Here is a 21,550-nt window from a genome sequence, read left to right on the forward strand (position 1 = left end):
GTCTCGGTGAATGGGCGGGGCACTGACTACATTGTTATTTCAAGGTCAGTTCGTCAAGGTTGCCCCCTTTCGATATTTTTGTATGCAATGGCTTTGGAACCCTGTCTATATGGTCTCCGAAGACGGTTGGAGGGAGTGCCGTTGCCACAACTGACATTTCATTGCCGCGCTTATGCTGACGATATGATGCTGGTGGCACGGACAGGCGAAGAAGTACGTACGGCGTTGGCATGGATACAGCGATATGGGATGGCGGCAGGAAGCGTGCTTAATCTACACAAAACACGCTGCATGAATGTCGGTCGAGGATTACAACCGGGGGAGGAAGGCCCGCTCATCTTGGTTAAGACCATAAAATGCCTAGGTATTACGTTCCACACGGATGTACAGCGGACAGCAGCGGATAACTACCGACGCATATTGAAGCTGATGCGGACAATGGTGCTGTTACAGAAATTAAGAGCGTTGGATATGATTCAGAGGGTGACCTATGTTAACGTATACCTAGCACCGAGACTCACTCACGTAGCGCATGTCCTTCCTTTAACGCGCACAATGGCATCACGGATACAAGCAACTTTCGGAACCTACGTGAGTGTGGGACACCTGTTTAAGATCCGATACACAACGCTTACGCTACCACCTGGAGAGGGTGGACTTGGTCTAGTGAACGTATATGAAAAGGCACGGGCGTTATTCGTCAGTACGATTTTCCGACAGTGGCGCGGTCAATTTCGCAATATCTCAGGTGCGTTGGCCGATGTACTAGCGCCCACTTCAATGCTGCCCCCAGTCGATGTGGGCCATATTTCACCGAAGCTGTCACATTTCAAGTCTTTTTTTTTGGAGCTTAGCTATGTCAAAGATTCCTTCCCAACAACACGACTACCGACGACGCGAGACGTATACCAACTCTTACTGCGCCGGTGCCCCAGGAATACCCTGGAAAAGAAGTACCCAGACAAGAACTGGCGACAGATATGGCGCGTTATACGGAACGTTTACCTCCCAACGTCGGTACGCTCAACATGGTATGTGGTGATAAATAGGAAGTTCGCAACGAATCAACGGCGGCACGCGATTCATTTGGCAGACACTCCACTATGTTTAGGCTGCGCAACAGTGGACACTGATGAACATCGTTTAACATGTAGTGGGACGGCTCCAGTGTGGCACTTGGCACAACAGATATTGGCGTTCCTGTTACGCTCCGCCCCTCACACAATTTCATCAGACACACTTTTTTTCCCCCAAGAATATTATTTCCCGGTCCAAAAAACCAATGCAGTGACATGGGTGCGGGGAATGGTGGTGGGCTACGTGTATAACGAATCGGAAAAGGACAAAATTGATTTTTGGCATTTTCTCCTGGATGGACACACGAAGCTGCAACAGCATAAGAAATATAGACAAGACTTCGCTAATTACTTGCGACTTACATTTACCGACCCGCCGGCCAGATGGGGTGTGACGGGTGAGAGATGAGATAGACGAAGAAGCCGAGACAGACATCGATCACACTTACGGACCCTTAGTTAATTTCGAGAAGACGACCCAGTCTTACACCAACGTCTGGGGAACGAGTCGATAGATGGCTCTCTTGCTCTACCGAACGTCGGGTCGTGAGCAGGTGTCGCCCCCGACACGAATTTCATTTCATTGCTACAGGAGCATGTTTCTTTTGTATTTGTACTATCCGCAATGTCTTCATGTCTTTCATTTGGGGATTTTCTGTTTTATTCATTTTCTTAATTAATTAATTTTCTAATTAGCCACTATTTGTCAACATACGGACCTTGTCGACACTATTTATGCGATAGTACAACAACATGTATGTCAGCAAAGGTGGTAAGCCTGACATTGGATAAAAAAAAAAAAAAAAAATAAAAAAAAAAAAAAAAAAAAAAAAAAAAAAAAAAAAAGAGGTTGGTAGAAAAAAAAAAAAAAAAAAAAAAAAAAAAAAGAAAAAAAAAAAAAAAAAAAAAAAGGGGCAGAGCACTGGTCTTGTAAACCAGGGGCCGTGAGTTCCATTCTCACAGGGGGCAGCACAATTTTAAATGGGCCAATGCAATGCTTTGAACCGAAAATTTCGAAATAGCGTGTCTTTTCGGGCCTGAGCCAAGATCACAGATGACGATAGACGAAAGACGGCAGCACCCGTCAGTCATCGCTGTGGACCTCAATGGTAGCGAATTGTTGTGGCAGAGTAAATCTTTGTACGCATTTTCTGGACTCTGAAATGTATTTTTCTCGAGGGCTGTGGCGATCGCAAAGAGGTGTAAGCTGTAACAGCCTCCTTAGCTCAGGGGCAGAGCACTGGTCTTGTAAACCAGGGGTCGTGAGTTCGATTCTCACAGGGGGCAGCACAATTTTAAATGGGCCAATGCAATGCTTTGAACCGAAAATTTCGAAATAGCGTGTCTTTTCGGGCCTGAGCCAAGATCACAGATGACGATAGACGAAAGACGGCAGCACCCGTCAGTCATCGCTGTGGACCTCAGTGGTAGCGAATTGTTGTGGCAGAGTAAATCTTTGTACGCATTTTCTGGACTCTGAAATGTATTTTTCTCGAGGGCTGTGGCGATCGCAAAGAGGTGTCAGCTGTAACAGCCTCCTTAGCTCAGGGGCAGAGCACTGGTCTTGTAAACCAGGGGCCGTGAGTTCCATTCTCACAGGGGGCAGCACAATTTTAAATGGGCCAATGCAATGCTTTGAACCGAAAATTTCGAAATAGCGTGTCTTTTCGGGCCTGAGCCAAGATCACAGATGACGATAGACGAAAGACGGCAGCACCCGTCAGTCATCGCTGTGGACCTCAATGGTAGCGAATTGTTGTGGCAGAGTAAATCTTTGTACGCATTTTCTGGACTCTGAAATGTATTTTTCTCGAGGGCTGTGGCGATCGCAAAGAGGTGTAAGCTGTAACAGCCTCCTTAGCTCAGGGGCAGAGCACTGGTCTTGTAAACCAGGGGTCGTGAGTTCGATTCTCACAGGGGGCAGCACAATTTTAAATGGGCCAATGCAATGCTTTGAACCGAAAATTTCGAAATAGCGTGTCTTTTCGGGCCTGAGCCAAGATCACAGATGACGATAGACGAAAGACGGCAGCACCCGTCAGTCATCGCTGTGGACCTCAGTGGTAGCGAATTGTTGAGGCAGAGTAAATCTTTGTACGCATTTTCTGGACTCTGAAATGTATTTTTCTCGAGGGCTGTGGCGATCGCAAAGAGGTGTAAGCTGTAACAGCCTCCTTAGCTCAGGGGCAGAGCACTGGTCTTGTAAACCAGGGGTCGTGAGTTCGATTCTCACAGGGGGCAGCACAATTTTAAATGGGCCAATGCAATGCTTTGAACCGAAAATTTCGAAATAGCGTGTCTTTTCGGGCCTGAGCCAAGATCACAGATGACGATAGACGAAAGACAGCAGCACCCGTCAGTCATGGCTGTGGACCTCAATGGTAGCGAATTGTTGTGGCAGAGTAAATCTTTGTACGCATTTTCTGGACTCTGAAATGTATTTTTCTCGAGGGCTGTGGCGATCGCAAAGAGGTGTAAGCTGTAACAGCCTCCTTAGCTCAGGGGCAGAGCACTGGTCTTGTAAACCAGGGGTCGTGAGTTCGATTCTCACAGGGGGCAGCACAATTTTAAATGGGCCAATGCAATGCTTTGAACCGAAAATTTCGAAATAGCGTGTCTTTTCGGGCCTGAGCCAAGATCACAGATGACGATAGACGAAAGACGGCAGCACCCGTCAGTCATCGCTGTGGACCTCAGTGGTAGCGAATTGTTGTGGCAGAGTAAATCTTTGTACGCATTTTCTGGACTCTGAAATGTATTTTTCTCGAGGGCTGTGGCGATCGCAAAGAGGTGTCAGCTGTAACAGCCTCCTTAGCTCAGGGGCAGAGCACTGGTCTTGTAAACCAGGGGTCGTGAGTTCGATTCTCACAGGGGGCAGCACAATTTTAAATGGGCCAATGCAATGCTTTGAACCGAAAATTTCGAAATAGCGTGTCTTTTCGGGCCTGAGCCAAGATCACAGATGACGATAGACGAAAGACGGCAGCACCCGTCAGTCATCGCTGTGGACCTCAGTGGTAGCGAATTGTTGTGGCAGAGTAAATCTTTGTACGCATTTTCTGGACTCTGAAATGTATTTTTCTCGAGGGCTGTGGCGATCGCAAAGAGGTGTAAGCTGTAACAGCCTCCTTAGCTCAGGGGCGCAGTTCCGCTTGAGACGCGACAGCGATCGGACGTGCTGTGTATTCGATCCGCCGTTTCCCTCGGGTTGTGACTATTTACTTTCTGTGTGTGACGTTTCTTTGTCTTCTTTTCTTCGTTGTTTCGTCGCCTTAGTGTTTGTGTTGTGTCTTGTGTTGTATAGCGGCTTTTGCCGCATTAATTAAGTGTTATGGCTTCCCGGTTGTTTCCGCGGAAGTGTACTCTCAGTTTTCAGTTTAACAAGGCCACCAGGAATGTTCAACCAACTTCGTTGGAAATTCACGAATGGATTGTGGATACGATTGGAATTACATCGGACCAGGTACATACGGCGTATTTTGACACAGAACTTTACTGCTTTTTTGTGAAATTGTTGAACCCGGTTTTGCTAGATAAGATTTTACTTAAACATGGTGAGCAAGTGTCGTTCCGTCATAGAGATGGTTCTGTTAGCAGTGTTACTGTTTCAAATGCGGAAATTACGTATACCACAGTTCGGGTTTATAATTTACCCCTGAAGTTGAAAACAGTTATCTCAAGGACGCTTTGCTTGGTTATGGTACCGTTCGGTCAATTCGAAATGAACGTTGGTCTGCACAACATAAGCTGCAATGTTATAATGGTATCAGATCGGTTGAAATGCATATTAAGTCGAATATACCGTCCCATCTGGTTGTATGTGGTTATCGTGTTCATCTTACTTATGAGGGGCAAGTTGGTACGTGTTTTCTATGTAATGAAAATGGTCATGTTCGTGCTAATTGCCCTAAGCGGGTGTTTGTGCTTAAAAATGGGCTAGCACAACGCCGCAAATTAACGGTTGCCGATCTTGTGCCAGCAGCTTCCTCCACTGTCTCGTGCCAGCCTCCTGCAGTAGATTCTTCACAACAACTGACACCTTCCTCTGATGCAGGTTTTCCCCCGTTACCCACTCGCCCAGATGTATCGGCTGCTTCTACACCGATCCCGTCTGTTTCCAATAACAAACGCCGTCGTGCTAGTGATACCGGTAGCACTGATGACGAAGCTGCTGTTTCGCAGCCGGTTTGCGAATCTGACGAGAGAATTCCGGAATCTCCCATGATTGTTTTGGATTCTGTTCCCACTGTGTCTCCTGCTTTGCCTGATGACGTCAAACCTGCTGCCACGCTGTCGGCGCAAGAGCCCCAACGTTCGGTCGAGGTGGTGTTGACATTCCTCCCGACACAGGCATCACAACATGTTGACGACACTTCGGTGCAGACAGCTGTTTGTCGGAAAATCGCTTCTAGAACTGCGCGCTCCGCTTCAGCGGATTCCAAACCTATCTCTCCACCTCCTACACTTCCAATACCTACACCTTCTGATGCCGGTGCCGATGTTCCTGATACAGTTTTCCCCTTGCTTGCTCCTTCTTCTGATTCTTCTCGCCCTGATAATCCTTCGGATGCCTTGGTTGACGTGCCTGATCTCGAACCCCCCACTCCACCTGCTCTTGAATCTGGTGTGCATCAGATACGCCGTCGGGTGAAAGTGCCCCCCAATCTTCACGCGGTGCGGAAAAAACACAAGCATGCAAAGGATGACTCTGATTCCGTTGATTCCGGGCAATCACCCTCTGCCATGTCTGATGTTGATGATCTGGATGTAGTTGCTTCTAATGTGGTGTAATTAGGGTTCATTCTCCCTTTTTTGGTTGATGTTGCAGGCGTACACGTTTATTACCTTAAATATAAATAGCATTCAATCTGCTCTGAAGTTAGCGTCTCTGCAGCAGTTCATTTATGACTCTGCAGCTGATGTTGTTTTCCTGCAGGAAGTCTCCGTTGCACACCTGTTTGTTCCTGGCTTTCGCACTATTATAAATTTTGCGCCTGAGTTTTCCACAGGTACTGCCTTACTAATTCGTGACGGTATCCCCGTTACCGAAATTGAGCTCTTAGACTCGGGAAGGGGTATTGGTTGTCGGTTATTTGACACCACCTTGGTTAATATTTACGCCCCCTCTGGTTCCAGCAAACGGCAGGAAAGGTCTCGTTTTTATAAAGAGGATCTGATTTATCTTTTACGCAAAAATCCTGCGACTTTGATATTGGGGGGTGATTTTAATTGTGTATTACAAGCTAAGGACCAATCCCCTCATTTTAATTATTGTTTCGAGCTACATTCTCTTGTACGTCAACTACGACTACGCGATGCGTGGGAGGTTAAACACCCCACTTTAGTTAAATTTACATTTTTTACTGCCACGTCAAGTAGTCGACTGGACCGATTGTATATTTCTGATCCCCTTAGTGTTTCTGTTTTAAATGTAGATGTTATTCCAGCCAGTTTTACGGATCATTGTGCCCTTGCGGTTATCATTAATTTGGAGCGTCAGCCTCTTAAACTTTATCGGCCACTGTGGAAATTAAATGTCTCCTTGCTCGTTGACCCTGACATCGAACCTCTAATACAGACGGCGTGGGACATGTGTTTACGTTCTCTGCGATACTATCCGTCTAAGCTTCACTGGTGGATCCACTGTGCGAAGCCAAAACTACGTCGCACTTTAATGTCCTACAGTTATCACAGAGCGCGAGATCTGAAACTGACTTTTGAGTATTATTATTCGGTGCTTCGCGAACTTTATGATACTTCTCGAATGACATGTGCCCACCTTTCTGAGGTTCGGAAAATTAAAGCCAAGCTCCTTAGTATTAAACGGCTTCAGATGGAAGGATTGAAGATTAAATCTAAACCGCCGTCCACCTTAGCACATGAAATGACTTCCATGTACCATCTGTTTCGTCACCACAAGAACCGTCGACGTGTATTGATTGACGGCCTTATGGCAGCTGATGGTCGCCGGCTTACCTTACAGAATCAAATAACCCATGAACTTACCTGCTACTATGAGACCTTATATGCTGTGGCTGATTCTGATCCGCTTGATGTTGACGAGATTTTAACTGCTATCCCATCAGTTTTAACAGAGGACCATAATATGGAATTTTTAGCTCCTTTTACTGCAGACGAAATTTCAGCTTTCATTGCTTGTTCACCATCTCACAGATCTCCTGGTCCGGATGGCCTTCCTAAGGAGTTTTTTGTTCGCTTTTGGACTATTATAGGGCCTGTTTTTACGGATATAGTAAATGAAATTTTGAATGGTGGCACAATTTCAGCCGATTTCAAGAGAGGTACGGTTGTCCTGATACCGAAATCTGCTGGTTTGAAGACAGCTAGTGACTTTCGTCCTTTAACCCTTTTAAATTTTGATTATAAGACGGCTGCTAGGGCTGTTAATGCACGTCTATCCCTCTTGCTTACACCTGTGATAACTCCTTGTCAAAGCTGCTTTCCAGGGCGCTCCATCTTGACGCCTCTGGCGGGGTATCGTGATATTGTGTCGATTGTCGCTGTCACCAATCTTTCCTGTGCGCTTTTATTTGTTGATTTTAGTAAGGCTTTTGATCGTGTGTCCCATTCGTTTTTAGAGCTTCTGCTGCGCCGACTCGGTTTTAATGAAAAGGCGCTGCTGGTTCTTAAGAATATGACGACTGGCATTTCTGCTAAGATTGACATTAATGGACAGCTGACGAAGGTCATTGATATTAAACGTGGCGTCCCGCAAGGTAGCCCTTTATCCATGACCCTTTATGCTCTCTCCCTTCAACCACTCCTCACACGTCTCAACTCGACACTTCGTGGTCTTACGATCTCTGGGGTTACCCTGACAGCAACAGCTTATGCTGATGATTTGGTTGTTTTGCTTCGTTCCACCGCAGAAGTGCCGCCGTTGAAAATGGAACTAGATAAATTTTCTGCGGCCTCAGGTTCTCGTATCAACCCCCGTAAAAGCAAACTCCTGAATTTGCGGGGCTTTGAACATGTGGTTGTTCCGTGGGTTACGGCTGTTGAACATCATACACATTTAGGTATCTATCTTGAACGGTGTCCTCTTCGTATGGCTGCGAAAAATTGGCAAGTGGCCATTTCCAAGCTTCAAGGTGTTTTATTCGAACACTCATGGCGTTCGATACCGCTACTGCAAAAAAAAGCATGTATTAGACACTTATGTTTTATGTAAAGTATATTACGTTGCTCAATTGTTTCCGCTTCCCAGAATGCAGGGTGCAAAAATGGTCCAGCTTATTAACAGGTATATTTGGCGGGGGCACATTTTTAAATTACGTTGTGATGTTCTTACGAAGCCGCGACTTGAGGGCGGCTTGTCGTTCACCGATGTCCGTGTCAAGGCTGCTGCCCTTTATGTTAAGCGCACCCTCCATCTTTTATTTTCTGAGTCCCCGACTGTTACTTCGCGATTATTCCATGTCGTTCGTCCTGCGAGCTTGTCACCGCCTATTAACGTAGGGCCTCTAAATGCGAAGCTACGGCATGTTCGGGACTTCTACATTGAGATTAGTTATCTGGATCTCCACTTACAACGTAGTCCTGTTTTTACTACGCGAACACTGCTTGACAAATGGCACAGGTCTTCTTCTTCCATCCCGATTGTTTTACAATATCCCCGTTTTCATTGGCGTAACATATGGACGAATATCAGCTTACCCGTTCATTCCGCAACTGTTGCCTCCCTATGGTATAAGGTAGTTAATCAGCTGATTCCTACGAACGAACGACTTCATCGTATAGGTTTAAGTGTCACTCCGCTTTGTCAAACGTGTGGTTGTATTGATACACTCCCACATCGATTTACCTGCGCTGACCGTCTTCGCATGTGGTACTGGCTGCGCCGACAATTGGCGTTACTCACCAGAAGCTCGGAATCAGCTTTTACAACTGATATTCTCTGCTGGCCGGACACGGTTTTTTATCCCCGGACAAAGAACAACACCATTATGTGGCTTCTTGGCCGTTACATTTTTGCAGTGGTTGATGGTGATGGTATTTCCGATTTTATTTCGTTTACTGGTTACATGCTTCATGAGTACTGGACGCAACAATCTTTCCCACATCTTAAGAGGGACTTTGCGAACATGCTCAGTATTGTTTTCGAAAAGCAGGGGATTGGTTAAGTTTCCACTTCTATTGCTCGCTCCTGCGCCAGTTGCATTAATGGCACCGGTATAGGGGGATAATGATCTCACTTCATGATAGGGGAGACATTCACGCTAGCTCTTAGTTATTTTGCCTTCCTGCCAAGCTTTTACCTGTTTAGATAGACAACGCATAAATAAGCCCCGTGTCCACATATCAGTATCATGAGACTCCGAACCAAGGACAATTACTACGTATTGGTGCCACTGTGCTTCAGTGCAGGGAGGAGGAGACGTCATGGCCAGGCCTCAGGATTCGACCCTTGCCCAACACGCCTCCACCGAGCTGCACTGGGTCATTAAAATGGTTTAACACAAAAACAAAAAAAAAAGTGGTTAAGTTAAAAAAAAAAAAAAAAAAAAAAGTGGCTAGGACACGTGGCTCTCACCCAGGAGGCCCGGGTTCGATTCCCGGTACCGGAAATTCGCATTTTGTTGCTCCTCTTATGCGACTTGGCCCGACTTAGCTCGACTGACGCTACGCTGACGCTTGCAGAAAACTACGTTAAGTACGATTCGTGGTAACAAGTGACGGCGAGAGCGATGCGACACCTGTCCACCTCTTATCGAGGCACCTAACTGTGGTCAACAGAGCTGGAGGACTGCAAGACATTGCCACGGGGGTTGAATGCAGCTAACCACACTGCTTAGTGTCCTAACAGCGCAGACACGTTCGTTTGCCAGTATACATGTAATGGAGACCGCGTCTGACGCAGCTGTGGGGAGACACAGTGGTGTGTGGGCTGAGCTTTGCTGTCCATCGCCACTTGCAGTCGCGAGAGCTGCTGTCGGCGGTGCTTGCGTGGCCGTGATCGTCTAGTGGTTAGGACATTGCGTTGTGGCCGCAATAACCCAGGTTCGAATCCTGGTCACGGCACTTTTTAAACTTTTGCCTTGCTGTCGCTGCAATGACGATAGTGACTCAGTGTTTGAAATCACGGTGCCCTCTTGATTTTTCACTCATGTTACGCAGGCTGCAGGTGGCACTACCAGCTCATTATCAACACGCAACGCCGTCGCACCAGAGCGCGGGCAGCCGCCTGTGTAGTTAATCTCTATTCGAAAAGGGCAGTTGTTTGAGGTGCAACGGATGAGCAGCCAGTCGCAGCAGAACAGGAAGCTGTGTCGTGCACTATTTCTACAAAAGCGAAAAGCACTGACGCAGGTAGCGTGGCCGAGCGGTCTAAGGCGCTGGTTTAAGGCACCAGTCTCTTCGGAGGCGTGGGTTCGAATCCCACCGCTGCCAGTTTTTACTTCTCGTTTTTGTGCCATTGCGGTGTGGTCTCGTGGGTAAGAACGCAGCTACTGTGACCACCGTGGCGCGTAGGTAGCGTGGCCGAGCGGTCTAAGGCGCTGGTTTCAGGCACCAGTCTCTTCGGAGGCGTGGGTTCGAATCCCACCGCTGCCACTGTTTTCTGTCTCGAAAACGGGAGCACTGATTGCCCGCGAAGGGAACAGCGCAGCAAGCCGTGAGCGTCTCTTTCTTAAATTGTCGTAGCAGCACAGTGCGTGGTGCAACGACAGGATTCACAGGCGCAGTCTGGTGTCACGGTTGCTGGCGTTCGTCTCCACGAAATGTGTCCCGAGCATGCCGTTCTACAAAGTGGAAACGCTAAATTTTTGCCGTTGTCGTCAAGTAGCGTGCGTGCAGTTTGCTGCGTTCCCTGGAGAAGCACTTGCGTCGTTATCCGGTGTGGTCTAGTGGCTAGGATACCTGGCTCTCACCCAGGAAGCCCGGGTTCGATTCCCGGTACCGGAAATTCGCATTTTGTTGCTCCTCTTATGCGACTTGGCCCGACTTAGCTCGACTGACGCTACGCTGACGCTTGCAGAAAACTACGTTAAGTACGATTCGTGGTAACAAGTGACGGCGAGAGCGATGCGACACCTGTCCACCTCTTATCGAGGCACCTAACTGTGGTCAACAGAGCTGGAGGACTGCAAGACATTGCCACGGGGGTTGAATGCAGCTAACCACACTGCTTAGTGTCCTAACAGCGCAGACACGTTCGTTTGCCAGTATACATGTAATGGAGACCGCGTCTGACGCAGCTGTGGGGAGACACAGTGGTGTGTGGGCTGAGCTTTGCTGTCCATCGCCACTTGCAGTCGCGAGAGCTGCTGTCGGCGGTGCTTGCGTGGCCGTGATCGTCTAGTGGTTAGGACATTGCGTTGTGGCCGCAATAACCCAGGTTCGAATCCTGGTCACGGCACTTTTTAAACTTTTGCCTTGCTGTCGCTGCAATGACGATAGTGACTCAGTGTTTGAAATCACGGTGCCCTCTTGATTTTTCACTCATGTTACGCAGGCTGCAGGTGGCACTACCAGCTCATTATCAACACGCAACGCCGTCGCACCAGAGCGCGGGCAGCCGCCTGTGTAGTTAATCTCTATTCGAAAAGGGCAGTTGTTTGAGGTGCAACGGATGAGCAGCCAGTCGCAGCAGAACAGGAAGCTGTGTCGTGCACTATTTCTACAAAAGCGAAAAGCACTGACGCAGGTAGCGTGGCCGAGCGGTCTAAGGCGCTGGTTTAAGGCACCAGTCTCTTCGGAGGCGTGGGTTCGAATCCCACCGCTGCCAGTTTTTACTTCTCGTTTTTGTGCCATTGCGGTGTGGTCTCGTGGGTAAGAACGCAGCTACTGTGACCACCGTGGCGCGTAGGTAGCGTGGCCGAGCGGTCTAAGGCGCTGGTTTCAGGCACCAGTCTCTTCGGAGGCGTGGGTTCGAATCCCACCGCTGCCACTGTTTTCTGTCTCGAAAACAGGAGCACTGATTGCCCGCGAAGGGAACAGCGCAGCAAGCCGTGAGCGTCTCTTTCTTAAATTGTCGTAGCAGCACAGTGCGTGGTGCAACGACAGGATTCACAGGCGCAGTCTGGTGTCACGGTTGCTGGCGTTCGTCTCCACGAAATGTGTCCCGAGCATGCCGTTCTACAAAGTGGAAACGCTACATTTTTGCCGTTGTCGTCAAGTAGCGTGTGTACAGTTTGCTGTGTTCGCTGTAGGAGCACTTGCGTCGCTATCCGGTGTGGTCTAGTGGCTAGGATACCTGGCTCTCACCCAGGAGGCCCGGGTTCGATTCCCGGTACCGGAAATTCGCATTTTGTTGCTCCTCTTATGCGACTTGGCCCGACTTAGCTCGACTGACGCTACGCTGACGCTTGCAGAAAACTACGTTAAGTACGATTCGTGGTAACAAGTGACGGCGAGAGCGATGCGACACCTGTCCACCTCTTATCGAGGCACCTAACTGTGGTCAACAGAGCTGGAGGACTGCAAGACATTGCCACGGGGGTTGAATGCAGCTAACCACACTGCTTAGTGTCCTAACAGCGCAGACACGTTCGTTTGCCAGTATACATGTAATGGAGACCGCGTCTGACGCAGCTGTGGGGAGACACAGTGGTGTGTGGGCTGAGCTTTGCTGTCCATCGCCACTTGCAGTCGCGAGAGCTGCTGTCGGCGGTGCTTGCGTGGCCGTGATCGTCTAGTGGTTAGGACATTGCGTTGTGGCCGCAATAACCCAGGTTCGAATCCTGGTCACGGCACTTTTTAAACTTTTGCCTTGCTGTCGCTGCAATGACGATAGTGACTCAGTGTTTGAAATCACGGTGCCCTCTTGATTTTTCACTCATGTTACGCAGGCTGCAGGTGGCACTACCAGCTCATTATCAACACGCAACGCCGTCGCACCAGAGCGCGGGCAGCCGCCTGTGTAGTTAATCTCTATTCGAAAAGGGCAGTTGTTTGAGGTGCAACGGATGAGCAGCCAGTCGCAGCAGAACAGGAAGCTGTGTCGTGCACTATTTCTACAAAAGCGAAAAGCACTGACGCAGGTAGCGTGGCCGAGCGGTCTAAGGCGCTGGTTTAAGGCACCAGTCTCTTCGGAGGCGTGGGTTCGAATCCCACCGCTGCCAGTTTTTACTTCTCGTTTTTGTGCCATTGCGGTGTGGTCTCGTGGGTAAGAACGCAGCTACTGTGACCACCGTGGCGCGTAGGTAGCGTGGCCGAGCGGTCTAAGGCGCTGGTTTCAGGCACCAGTCTCTTCGGAGGCGTGGGTTCGAATCCCACCGCTGCCACTGTTTTCTGTCTCGAAAACGGGAGCACTGATTGCCCGCGAAGGGAACAGCGCAGCAAGCCGTGAGCGTCTCTTTCTTAAATTGTCGTAGCAGCACAGTGCGTGGTGCAACGACAGGATTCACAGGCGCAGTCTGGTGTCACGGTTGCTGGCGTTCGTCTCCACGAAATGTGTCCCGAGCATGCCGTTCTACAAAGTGGAAACGCTAAATTTTTGCCGTTGTCGTCAAGTAGCGTGCGTGCAGTTTGCTGCGTTCCCTGGAGAAGCACTTGCGTCGTTATCCGGTGTGGTCTAGTGGCTAGGATACCTGGCTCTCACCCAGGAAGCCCGGGTTCGATTCCCGGTACCGGAAATTCGCATTTTGTTGCTCCTCTTATGCGACTTGGCCCGACTTAGCTCGACTGACGCTACGCTGACGCTTGCAGAAAACTACGTTAAGTACGATTCGTGGTAACAAGTGACGGCGAGAGCGATGCGACACCTGTCCACCTCTTATCGAGGCACCTAACTGTGGTCAACAGAGCTGGAGGACTGCAAGACATTGCCACGGGGGTTGAATGCAGCTAACCACACTGCTTAGTGTCCTAACAGCGCAGACACGTTCGTTTGCCAGTATACATGTAATGGAGACCGCGTCTGACGCAGCTGTGGGGAGACACAGTGGTGTGTGGGCTGAGCTTTGCTGTCCATCGCCACTTGCAGTCGCGAGAGCTGCTGTCGGCGGTGCTTGCGTGGCCGTGATCGTCTAGTGGTTAGGACATTGCGTTGTGGCCGCAATAACCCAGGTTCGAATCCTGGTCACGGCACTTTTTAAACTTTTGCCTTGCTGTCGCTGCAATGACGATAGTGACTCAGTGTTTGAAATCACGGTGCCCTCTTGATTTTTCACTCATGTTACGCAGGCTGCAGGTGGCACTACCAGCTCATTATCAACACGCAACGCCGTCGCACCAGAGCGCGGGCAGCCGCCTGTGTAGTTAATCTCTATTCGAAAAGGGCAGTTGTTTGAGGTGCAACGGATGAGCAGCCAGTCGCAGCAGAACAGGAAGCTGTGTCGTGCACTATTTCTACAAAAGCGAAAAGCACTGACGCAGGTAGCGTGGCCGAGCGGTCTAAGGCGCTGGTTTAAGGCACCAGTCTCTTCGGAGGCGTGGGTTCGAATCCCACCGCTGCCAGTTTTTACTTCTCGTTTTTGTGCCATTGCGGTGTGGTCTCGTGGGTAAGAACGCAGCTACTGTGACCACCGTGGCGCGTAGGTAGCGTGGCCGAGCGGTCTAAGGCGCTGGTTTCAGGCACCAGTCTCTTCGGAGGCGTGGGTTCGAATCCCACCGCTGCCACTGTTTTCTGTCTCGAAAACAGGAGCACTGATTGCCCGCGAAGGGAACAGCGCAGCAAGCCGTGAGCGTCTCTTTCTTAAATTGTCGTAGCAGCACAGTGCGTGGTGCAACGACAGGATTCACAGGCGCAGTCTGGTGTCACGGTTGCTGGCGTTCGTCTCCACGAAATGTGTCCCGAGCATGCCGTTCTACAAAGTGGAAACGCTACATTTTTGCCGTTGTCGTCAAGTAGCGTGTGTACAGTTTGCTGTGTTCGCTGTAGGAGCACTTGCGTCGCTATCCGGTGTGGTCTAGTGGCTAGGATACCTGGCTCTCACCCAGGAGGCCCGGGTTCGATTCCCGGTACCGGAAATTCGCATTTTGTTGCTCCTCTTATGCGACTTGGCCCGACTTAGCTCGACTGACGCTACGCTGACGCTTGCAGAAAACTACGTTAAGTACGATTCGTGGTAACAAGTGACGGCGAGAGCGATGCGACACCTGTCCACCTCTTATCGAGGCACCTAACTGTGGTCAACAGAGCTGGAGGACTGCAAGACATTGCCACGGGGGTTGAATGCAGCTAACCACACTGCTTAGTGTCCTAACAGCGCAGACACGTTCGTTTGCCAGTATACATGTAATGGAGACCGCGTCTGACGCAGCTGTGGGGAGACACAGTGGTGTGTGGGCTGAGCTTTGCTGTCCATCGCCACTTGCAGTCGCGAGAGCTGCTGTCGGCGGTGCTTGCGTGGCCGTGATCGTCTAGTGGTTAGGACATTGCGTTGTGGCCGCAATAACCCAGGTTCGAATCCTGGTCACGGCACTTTTTAAACTTTTGCCTTGCTGTCGCTGCAATGACGATAGTGACTCAGTGTTTGAAATCACGGTGCCCTCTTGATTTTTCACTCATGTTACGCAGGCTGCAGGTGGCACTACCAGCTCATTATCAACACGCAACGCCGTCGCACCAGAGCGCGGGCAGCCGCCTGTGTAGTTAATCTCTATTCGAAAAGGGCAGTTGTTTGAGGTGCAACGGATGAGCAGCCAGTCGCAGCAGAACAGGAAGCTGTGTCGTGCACTATTTCTACAAAAGCGAAAAGCACTGACGCAGGTAGCGTGGCCGAGCGGTCTAAGGCGCTGGTTTAAGGCACCAGTCTCTTCGGAGGCGTGGGTTCGAATCCCACCGCTGCCAGTTTTTACTTCTCGTTTTTGTGCCATTGCGGTGTGGTCTCGTGGGTAAGAACGCAGCTACTGTGACCACCGTGGCGCGTAGGTAGCGTGGCCGAGCGGTCTAAGGCGCTGGTTTCAGGCACCAGTCTCTTCGGAGGCGTGGGTTCGAATCCCACCGCTGCCACTGTTTTCTGTCTCGAAAACAGGAGCACTGATTGCCCGCGAAGGGAACAGCGCAGCAAGCCGTGAGCGTCTCTTTCTTAAATTGTCGTAGCAGCACAGTGCGTGGTGCAACGACAGGATTCACAGGCGCAGTCTGGTGTCACGGTTGCTGGCGTTCGTCTCCACGAAATGTGTCCCGAGCATGCCGTTCTACAAAGTGGAAACGCTACATTTTTGCCGTTGTCGTCAAGTAGCGTGTGTACAGTTTGCTGTGTTCGCTGTAGGAGCACTTGCGTCGCTATCCGGTGTGGTCTAGTGGCTAGGATACCTGGCTCTCACCCAGGAGGCCCGGGTTCGATTCCCGGTACCGGAAATTCGCATTTTGTTGCTCCTCTTATGCGACTTGGCCCGACTTAGCTCGACTGACGCTACGCTGACGCTTGCAGAAAACTACGTTAAGTACGATTCGTGGTAACAAGTGACGGCGAGAGCGATGCGACACCTGTCCACCTCTTATCGAGGCACCTAACTGTGGTCAACAGAGCTGGAGGACTGCAAGACATTGCCACGGGGGTTGAATGCAGCTAACCACACTGCTTAGTGTCCTAACAGCGCAGACACGTTCGTTTGCCAGTATACATGTAATGGAGACCGCGTCTGACGCAGCTGTGGGGAGACACAGTGGTGTGTGGGCTGAGCTTTGCTGTCCATCGCCACTTGCAGTCGCGAGAGCTGCTGTCGGCGGTGCTTGCGTGGCCGTGATCGTCTAGTGGTTAGGACATTGCGTTGTGGCCGCAATAACCCAGGTTCGAATCCTGGTCACGGCACTTTTTAAACTTTTGCCTTGCTGTCGCTGCAATGACGATAGTGACTCAGTGTTTGAAATCACGGTGCCCTCTTGATTTTTCACTCATGTTACGCAGGCTGCAGGTGGCACTACCAGCTCATTATCAACACGCAACGCCGTCGCACCAGAGCGCGGGCAGCCGCCTGTGTAGTTAATCTCTATTCGAAAAGGGCAGTTGTTTGAGGTGCAACGGATGAGCAGCCAGTCGCAGCAGAACAGGAAGCTGTGTCGTGCACTATTTCTACAAAAGCGAAAAGCACTGACGCAGGTAGCGTGGCCGAGCGGTCTAAGGCGCTGGTTTAAGGCACCAGTCTCTTCGGAGGCGTGGGTTCGAATCCCACCGCTGCCAGTTTTTACTTCTCGTTTTTGTGCCATTGCGGTGTGGTCTCGTGGGTAAGAACGCAGCTACTGTGACCACCGTGGCGCGTAGGTAGCGTGGCCGAGCGGTCTAAGGCGCTGGTTTCAGGCACCAGTCTCTTCGGAGGCGTGGGTTCGAATCCCACCGCTGCCACTGTTTTCTGTCTCGAAAACAGGAGCACTGATTGCCCGCGAAGGGAACAGCGCAGCAAGCCGTGAGCGTCTCTTTCTTAAATTGTCGTAGCAGCACAGTGCGTGGTGCAACGACAGGATTCACAGGCGCAGTCTGGTGTCACGGTTGCTGGCGTTCGTCTCCACGAAATGTGTCCCGAGCATGCCGTTCTACAAAGTGGAAACGCTACATTTTTGCCGTTGTCGTCAAGTAGCGTGTGTACAGTTTGCTGTGTTCGCTGTAGGAGCACTTGCGTCGCTATCCGGTGTGGTCTAGTGGCTAGGATACCTGGCTCTCACCCAGGAGGCCCGGGTTCGATTCCCGGTACCGGAAATTCGCATTTTGTTGCTCCTCTTATGCGACTTGGCCCGACTTAGCTCGACTGACGCTACGCTGACGCTTGCAGAAAACTACGTTAAGTACGATTCGTGGTAACAAGTGACGGCGAGAGCGATGCGACACCTGTCCACCTCTTATCGAGGCACCTAACTGTGGTCAACAGAGCTGGAGGACTGCAAGACATTGCCACGGGGGTTGAATGCAGCTAACCACACTGCTTAGTGTCCTAACAGCGCAGACACGTTCGTTTGCCAGTATACATGTAATGGAGACCGCGTCTGACGCAGCTGTGGGGAGACACAGTGGTGTGTGGGCTGAGCTTTGCTGTCCATCGCCACTTGCAGTCGCGAGAGCTGCTGTCGGCGGTGCTTGCGTGGCCGTGATCGTCTAGTGGTTAGGACATTGCGTTGTGGCCGCAATAACCCAGGTTCGAATCCTGGTCACGGCACTTTTTAAACTTTTGCCTTGCTGTCGCTGCAATGACGATAGTGACTCAGTGTTTGAAATCACGGTGCCCTCTTGATTTTTCACTCATGTTACGCAGGCTGCAGGTGGCACTACCAGCTCATTATCAACACGCAACGCCGTCGCACCAGAGCGCGGGCAGCCGCCTGTGTAGTTAATCTCTATTCGAAAAGGGCAGTTGTTTGAGGTGCAACGGATGAGCAGCCAGTCGCAGCAGAACAGGAAGCTGTGTCGTGCACTATTTCTACAAAAGCGAAAAGCACTGACGCAGGTAGCGTGGCCGAGCGGTCTAAGGCGCTGGTTTAAGGCACCAGTCTCTTCGGAGGCGTGGGTTCGAATCCCACCGCTGCCAGTTTTTACTTCTCGTTTTTGTGCCATTGCGGTGTGGTCTCGTGGGTAAGAACGCAGCTACTGTGACCACCGTGGCGCGTAGGTAGCGTGGCCGAGCGGTCTAAGGCGCTGGTTTCAGGCACCAGTCTCTTCGGAGGCGTGGGTTCGAATCCCACCGCTGCCACTGTTTTCTGTCTCGAAAACAGGAGCACTGATTGCCCGCGAAGGGAACAGCGCAGCAAGCCGTGAGCGTCTCTTTCTTAAATTGTCGTAGCAGCACAGTGCGTGGTGCAACGACAGGATTCACAGGCGCAGTCTGGTGTCACGGTTGCTGGCGTTCGTCTCCACGAAATGTGTCCCGAGCATGCCGTTCTACAAAGTGGAAACGCTACATTTTTGCCGTTGTCGTCAAGTAGCGTGTGTACAGTTTGCTGTGTTCGCTGTAGGAGCACTTGCGTCGCTATCCGGTGTGGTCTAGTGGCTAGGATACCTGGCTCTCACCCAGGAGGCCCGGGTTCGATTCCCGGTACCGGAAATTCGCATTTTGTTGCTCCTCTTATGCGACTTGGCCCGACTTAGCTCGACTGACGCTACGCTGACGCTTGCAGAAAACTACGTTAAGTACGATTCGTGGTAACAAGTGACGGCGAGAGCGATGCGACACCTGTCCACCTCTTATCGAGGCACCTAACTGTGGTCAACAGAGCTGGAGGACTGCAAGACATTGCCACGGGGGTTGAATGCAGCTAACCACACTGCTTAGTGTCCTAACAGCGCAGACACGTTCGTTTGCCAGTATACATGTAATGGAGACCGCGTCTGACGCAGCTGTGGGGAGACACAGTGGTGTGTGGGCTGAGCTTTGCTGTCCATCGCCACTTGCAGTCGCGAGAGCTGCTGTCGGCGGTGCTTGCGTGGCCGTGATCGTCTAGTGGTTAGGACATTGCGTTGTGGCCGCAATAACCCAGGTTCGAATCCTGGTCACGGCACTTTTTAAACTTTTGCCTTGCTGTCGCTGCAATGACGATAGTGACTCAGTGTTTGAAATCACGGTGCCCTCTTGATTTTTCACTCATGTTACGCAGGCTGCAGGTGGCACTACCAGCTCATTATCAACACGCAACGCCGTCGCACCAGAGCGCGGGCAGCCGCCTGTGTAGTTAATCTCTATTCGAAAAGGGCAGTTGTTTGAGGTGCAACGGATGAGCAGCCAGTCGCAGCAGAACAGGAAGCTGTGTCGTGCACTATTTCTACAAAAGCGAAAAGCACTGACGCAGGTAGCGTGGCCGAGCGGTCTAAGGCGCTGGTTTAAGGCACCAGTCTCTTCGGAGGCGTGGGTTCGAATCCCACCGCTGCCAGTTTTTACTTCTCGTTTTTGTGCCATTGCGGTGTGGTCTCGTGGGTAAGAACGCAGCTACTGTGACCACCGTGGCGCGTAGGTAGCGTGGCCGAGCGGTCTAAGGCGCTGGTTTCAGGCACCAGTCTCTTCGGAGGCGTGGGTTCGAATCCCACCGCTGCCACTGTTTTCTGTCTCGAAAACAGGAGCACTGATTGCCCGCGAAGGGAACAGCGCAGCAAGCCGTGAGCGTCTCTTTCTTAAATTGTCGTAGCAGCACAGTGCGTGGTGCAACGACAGGATTCACAGGCGCAGTCTGGTGTCACGGTTGCTGGCGTTCGTCTCCACGAAATGTGTCCCGAGCATGCCGTTCTACAAAGTGGAAACGCTACATTTTTGCCGTTGTCGTCAAGTAGCGTGTGTACAGTTTGCTGTGTTCGCTGTAGGAGCACTTGCGTCGCTATCCGGTGTGGTCTAGTGGCTAGGATACCTGGCTCTCACCCAGGAGGCCCGGGTTCGATTCCCGGTACCGGAAATTCGCATTTTGTTGCTCCTCTTATGCGACTTGGCCCGACTTAGCTCGACTGACGCTACGCTGACGCTTGCAGAAAACTACGTTAAGTACGATTCGTGGTAACAAGTGACGGCGAGAGCGATGCGACACCTGTCCACCTCTTATCGAGGCACCTAACTGTGGTCAACAGAGCTGGAGGACTGCAAGACATTGCCACGGGGGTTGAATGCAGCTAACCACACTGCTTAGTGTCCTAACAGCGCAGACACGTTCGTTTGCCAGTATACATGTAATGGAGACCGCGTCTGACGCAGCTGTGGGGAGACACAGTGGTGTGTGGGCTGAGCTTTGCTGTCCATCGCCACTTGCAGTCGCGAGAGCTGCTGTCGGCGGTGCTTGCGTGGCCGTGATCGTCTAGTGGTTAGGACATTGCGTTGTGGCCGCAATAACCCAGGTTCGAATCCTGGTCACGGCACTTTTTAAACTTTTGCCTTGCTGTCGCTGCAATGACGATAGTGACTCAGTGTTTGAAATCACGGTGCCCTCTTGATTTTTCACTCATGTTACGCAGGCTGCAGGTGGCACTACCAGCTCATTATCAACACGCAACGCCGTCGCACCAGAGCGCGGGCAGCCGCCTGTGTAGTTAATCTCTATTCGAAAAGGGCAGTTGTTTGAGGTGCAACGGATGAGCAGCCAGTCGCAGCAGAACAGGAAGCTGTGTCGTGCACTATTTCTACAAAAGCGAAAAGCACTGACGCAGGTAGCGTGGCCGAGCGGTCTAAGGCGCTGGTTTAAGGCACCAGTCTCTTCGGAGGCGTGGGTTCGAATCCCACCGCTGCCAGTTTTTACTTCTCGTTTTTGTGCCATTGCGGTGTGGTCTCGTGGGTAAGAACGCAGCTACTGTGACCACCGTGGCGCGTAGGTAGCGTGGCCGAGCGGTCTAAGGCGCTGGTTTCAGGCACCAGTCTCTTCGGAGGCGTGGGTTCGAATCCCACCGCTGCCACTGTTTTCTGTCTCGAAAACAGGAGCACTGATTGCCCGCGAAGGGAACAGCGCAGCAAGCCGTGAGCGTCTCTTTCTTAAATTGTCGTAGCAGCACAGTGCGTGGTGCAACGACAGGATTCACAGGCGCAGTCTGGTGTCACGGTTGCTGGCGTTCGTCTCCACGAAATGTGTCCCGAGCATGCCGTTCTACAAAGTGGAAACGCTACATTTT

At 51.0% G+C, this 21,550-nt stretch overlaps 41 non-coding genes across 41 annotated transcripts; all 41 read left to right on the forward strand.

The window, feature by feature from the left end:
- Window positions 1-2,291: 2,291 nt before the first annotated feature.
- On the forward strand, window positions 2,292-2,363 carry Trnat-ugu. Its single transcript has one exon. It is a non-coding gene; the product is annotated as a tRNA-Thr (tRNA).
- Window positions 2,364-2,609: 246 nt separating this feature from the next.
- Trnat-ugu lies at window positions 2,610-2,681 on the forward strand. The gene has a single exon. It is a non-coding gene; the product is annotated as a tRNA-Thr (tRNA).
- Window positions 2,682-2,927: 246 nt separating this feature from the next.
- Trnat-ugu lies at window positions 2,928-2,999 on the forward strand. Its single transcript has one exon. It is a non-coding gene; the product is annotated as a tRNA-Thr (tRNA).
- Window positions 3,000-3,245: 246 nt separating this feature from the next.
- Trnat-ugu lies at window positions 3,246-3,317 on the forward strand. Its single transcript has one exon. It is a non-coding gene; the product is annotated as a tRNA-Thr (tRNA).
- A 246-nt stretch (window positions 3,318-3,563) lies between these two features.
- On the forward strand, window positions 3,564-3,635 carry Trnat-ugu. Its single transcript has one exon. It is a non-coding gene; the product is annotated as a tRNA-Thr (tRNA).
- Window positions 3,636-3,881: 246 nt separating this feature from the next.
- On the forward strand, window positions 3,882-3,953 carry Trnat-ugu. Its single transcript has one exon. It is a non-coding gene; the product is annotated as a tRNA-Thr (tRNA).
- A 6,093-nt stretch (window positions 3,954-10,046) lies between these two features.
- Window positions 10,047-10,118, forward strand: Trnah-gug. The gene has a single exon. It is a non-coding gene; the product is annotated as a tRNA-His (tRNA).
- A 287-nt stretch (window positions 10,119-10,405) lies between these two features.
- Trnal-aag lies at window positions 10,406-10,487 on the forward strand. The gene has a single exon. It is a non-coding gene; the product is annotated as a tRNA-Leu (tRNA).
- An 80-nt stretch (window positions 10,488-10,567) lies between these two features.
- On the forward strand, window positions 10,568-10,649 carry Trnal-cag. Its single transcript has one exon. It is a non-coding gene; the product is annotated as a tRNA-Leu (tRNA).
- Window positions 10,650-10,928: 279 nt separating this feature from the next.
- Window positions 10,929-11,000, forward strand: Trnae-cuc. Its single transcript has one exon. It is a non-coding gene; the product is annotated as a tRNA-Glu (tRNA).
- A 382-nt stretch (window positions 11,001-11,382) lies between these two features.
- Trnah-gug lies at window positions 11,383-11,454 on the forward strand. The gene has a single exon. It is a non-coding gene; the product is annotated as a tRNA-His (tRNA).
- A 287-nt stretch (window positions 11,455-11,741) lies between these two features.
- On the forward strand, window positions 11,742-11,823 carry Trnal-aag. Its single transcript has one exon. It is a non-coding gene; the product is annotated as a tRNA-Leu (tRNA).
- Window positions 11,824-11,903: 80 nt separating this feature from the next.
- On the forward strand, window positions 11,904-11,985 carry Trnal-cag. Its single transcript has one exon. It is a non-coding gene; the product is annotated as a tRNA-Leu (tRNA).
- A 279-nt stretch (window positions 11,986-12,264) lies between these two features.
- Window positions 12,265-12,336, forward strand: Trnae-cuc. Its single transcript has one exon. It is a non-coding gene; the product is annotated as a tRNA-Glu (tRNA).
- A 382-nt stretch (window positions 12,337-12,718) lies between these two features.
- On the forward strand, window positions 12,719-12,790 carry Trnah-gug. The gene has a single exon. It is a non-coding gene; the product is annotated as a tRNA-His (tRNA).
- Window positions 12,791-13,077: 287 nt separating this feature from the next.
- On the forward strand, window positions 13,078-13,159 carry Trnal-aag. The gene has a single exon. It is a non-coding gene; the product is annotated as a tRNA-Leu (tRNA).
- Window positions 13,160-13,239: 80 nt separating this feature from the next.
- Trnal-cag lies at window positions 13,240-13,321 on the forward strand. The gene has a single exon. It is a non-coding gene; the product is annotated as a tRNA-Leu (tRNA).
- Window positions 13,322-13,600: 279 nt separating this feature from the next.
- On the forward strand, window positions 13,601-13,672 carry Trnae-cuc. The gene has a single exon. It is a non-coding gene; the product is annotated as a tRNA-Glu (tRNA).
- Window positions 13,673-14,054: 382 nt separating this feature from the next.
- Window positions 14,055-14,126, forward strand: Trnah-gug. Its single transcript has one exon. It is a non-coding gene; the product is annotated as a tRNA-His (tRNA).
- A 287-nt stretch (window positions 14,127-14,413) lies between these two features.
- On the forward strand, window positions 14,414-14,495 carry Trnal-aag. Its single transcript has one exon. It is a non-coding gene; the product is annotated as a tRNA-Leu (tRNA).
- An 80-nt stretch (window positions 14,496-14,575) lies between these two features.
- Window positions 14,576-14,657, forward strand: Trnal-cag. The gene has a single exon. It is a non-coding gene; the product is annotated as a tRNA-Leu (tRNA).
- A 279-nt stretch (window positions 14,658-14,936) lies between these two features.
- On the forward strand, window positions 14,937-15,008 carry Trnae-cuc. The gene has a single exon. It is a non-coding gene; the product is annotated as a tRNA-Glu (tRNA).
- Window positions 15,009-15,390: 382 nt separating this feature from the next.
- On the forward strand, window positions 15,391-15,462 carry Trnah-gug. Its single transcript has one exon. It is a non-coding gene; the product is annotated as a tRNA-His (tRNA).
- Window positions 15,463-15,749: 287 nt separating this feature from the next.
- Window positions 15,750-15,831, forward strand: Trnal-aag. Its single transcript has one exon. It is a non-coding gene; the product is annotated as a tRNA-Leu (tRNA).
- An 80-nt stretch (window positions 15,832-15,911) lies between these two features.
- Window positions 15,912-15,993, forward strand: Trnal-cag. Its single transcript has one exon. It is a non-coding gene; the product is annotated as a tRNA-Leu (tRNA).
- Window positions 15,994-16,272: 279 nt separating this feature from the next.
- Window positions 16,273-16,344, forward strand: Trnae-cuc. Its single transcript has one exon. It is a non-coding gene; the product is annotated as a tRNA-Glu (tRNA).
- Window positions 16,345-16,726: 382 nt separating this feature from the next.
- On the forward strand, window positions 16,727-16,798 carry Trnah-gug. Its single transcript has one exon. It is a non-coding gene; the product is annotated as a tRNA-His (tRNA).
- A 287-nt stretch (window positions 16,799-17,085) lies between these two features.
- Trnal-aag lies at window positions 17,086-17,167 on the forward strand. Its single transcript has one exon. It is a non-coding gene; the product is annotated as a tRNA-Leu (tRNA).
- An 80-nt stretch (window positions 17,168-17,247) lies between these two features.
- On the forward strand, window positions 17,248-17,329 carry Trnal-cag. The gene has a single exon. It is a non-coding gene; the product is annotated as a tRNA-Leu (tRNA).
- Window positions 17,330-17,608: 279 nt separating this feature from the next.
- On the forward strand, window positions 17,609-17,680 carry Trnae-cuc. The gene has a single exon. It is a non-coding gene; the product is annotated as a tRNA-Glu (tRNA).
- Window positions 17,681-18,062: 382 nt separating this feature from the next.
- Trnah-gug lies at window positions 18,063-18,134 on the forward strand. The gene has a single exon. It is a non-coding gene; the product is annotated as a tRNA-His (tRNA).
- A 287-nt stretch (window positions 18,135-18,421) lies between these two features.
- Window positions 18,422-18,503, forward strand: Trnal-aag. Its single transcript has one exon. It is a non-coding gene; the product is annotated as a tRNA-Leu (tRNA).
- An 80-nt stretch (window positions 18,504-18,583) lies between these two features.
- Window positions 18,584-18,665, forward strand: Trnal-cag. The gene has a single exon. It is a non-coding gene; the product is annotated as a tRNA-Leu (tRNA).
- Window positions 18,666-18,944: 279 nt separating this feature from the next.
- On the forward strand, window positions 18,945-19,016 carry Trnae-cuc. The gene has a single exon. It is a non-coding gene; the product is annotated as a tRNA-Glu (tRNA).
- Window positions 19,017-19,398: 382 nt separating this feature from the next.
- Trnah-gug lies at window positions 19,399-19,470 on the forward strand. Its single transcript has one exon. It is a non-coding gene; the product is annotated as a tRNA-His (tRNA).
- A 287-nt stretch (window positions 19,471-19,757) lies between these two features.
- Trnal-aag lies at window positions 19,758-19,839 on the forward strand. Its single transcript has one exon. It is a non-coding gene; the product is annotated as a tRNA-Leu (tRNA).
- An 80-nt stretch (window positions 19,840-19,919) lies between these two features.
- On the forward strand, window positions 19,920-20,001 carry Trnal-cag. The gene has a single exon. It is a non-coding gene; the product is annotated as a tRNA-Leu (tRNA).
- Window positions 20,002-20,280: 279 nt separating this feature from the next.
- Window positions 20,281-20,352, forward strand: Trnae-cuc. Its single transcript has one exon. It is a non-coding gene; the product is annotated as a tRNA-Glu (tRNA).
- A 382-nt stretch (window positions 20,353-20,734) lies between these two features.
- Window positions 20,735-20,806, forward strand: Trnah-gug. The gene has a single exon. It is a non-coding gene; the product is annotated as a tRNA-His (tRNA).
- A 287-nt stretch (window positions 20,807-21,093) lies between these two features.
- Window positions 21,094-21,175, forward strand: Trnal-aag. Its single transcript has one exon. It is a non-coding gene; the product is annotated as a tRNA-Leu (tRNA).
- An 80-nt stretch (window positions 21,176-21,255) lies between these two features.
- Trnal-cag lies at window positions 21,256-21,337 on the forward strand. Its single transcript has one exon. It is a non-coding gene; the product is annotated as a tRNA-Leu (tRNA).
- The last annotated feature ends 213 nt before the right edge of the window (window positions 21,338-21,550 follow it).

This window comes from Schistocerca americana, unplaced genomic scaffold (genome assembly GCF_021461395.2).
Source record: "Schistocerca americana isolate TAMUIC-IGC-003095 unplaced genomic scaffold, iqSchAmer2.1 HiC_scaffold_263, whole genome shotgun sequence".
NCBI lineage: Eukaryota > Metazoa > Arthropoda > Insecta > Orthoptera > Acrididae > Schistocerca > Schistocerca americana.